Below are 795 nucleotides of genomic sequence, written 5' to 3'. Positions count from 1 at the left end.
CAGTGGTATCCAACCGTTTACAATCATAACCTCCGCCCAACGTAATATTAAGGCTATGAAAAATAAAATATTCAGAAGTATGCACAAGTTTCTTTACTAATCGTAACTGAATATTCTGCCAAGTCATGTCTTTATAGTAAAATCTTAACAGGAATACAGACTAACGCCCCCGGGCTTCGTGACTACCTCCCCCCTCCCCCCACCCTTTCCCGCAATCCATCCGCGACCCACCGACTGGAAAGCCACTTGCACATAGGCCTATGTCGTACATCTGTATTTTTTTTTATTAAAATTCTCTTCACATAAATAAAATACGTAGTAATCTTAAGGTAATGTTTCAGCAGACGATTCGAATCGTGTGTGTCCGTTGCTTCACTGTATTGAGTCGATCCTTCAGCGTTTATTGCTTCGCTACTGAGAAGAACCGTGTGTTCGTTGCTTCACAGTTTTGAGTCGAACGTGTTCATTTCTTCATTATATTGAGTCGAATCACTATTTCATTTGTATTGAGTCGAACCGTTCATTGTCTCTCTGTAATGAGTCGAATCACCGTTTCATTGCTTCACTATAATGAGTCGAATCACGTGTTAAGTACTTCATTGTAATGAGTCGAATCACGTGTTCATTGCTTCACTGGTAGTGAGTCGTGACTTGGCAAGTTCTATTTTTAGTTACCTCGGAAGTGCGTCCTATTGTTCACTTTCTCGTTCGATTATATAACAGAAAAAATCGCAAACATCATGGGAAAGAGTGTCTTTTGTATGAGGTAATAAGTAATAGTTGCTAATGGGAGAG

Source organism: Penaeus monodon, chromosome 32 (genome assembly GCF_015228065.2).
Source record: "Penaeus monodon isolate SGIC_2016 chromosome 32, NSTDA_Pmon_1, whole genome shotgun sequence".
Lineage (NCBI taxonomy): Eukaryota > Metazoa > Arthropoda > Malacostraca > Decapoda > Penaeidae > Penaeus > Penaeus monodon.
This window is presented reverse-complemented; position numbering follows the sequence as displayed.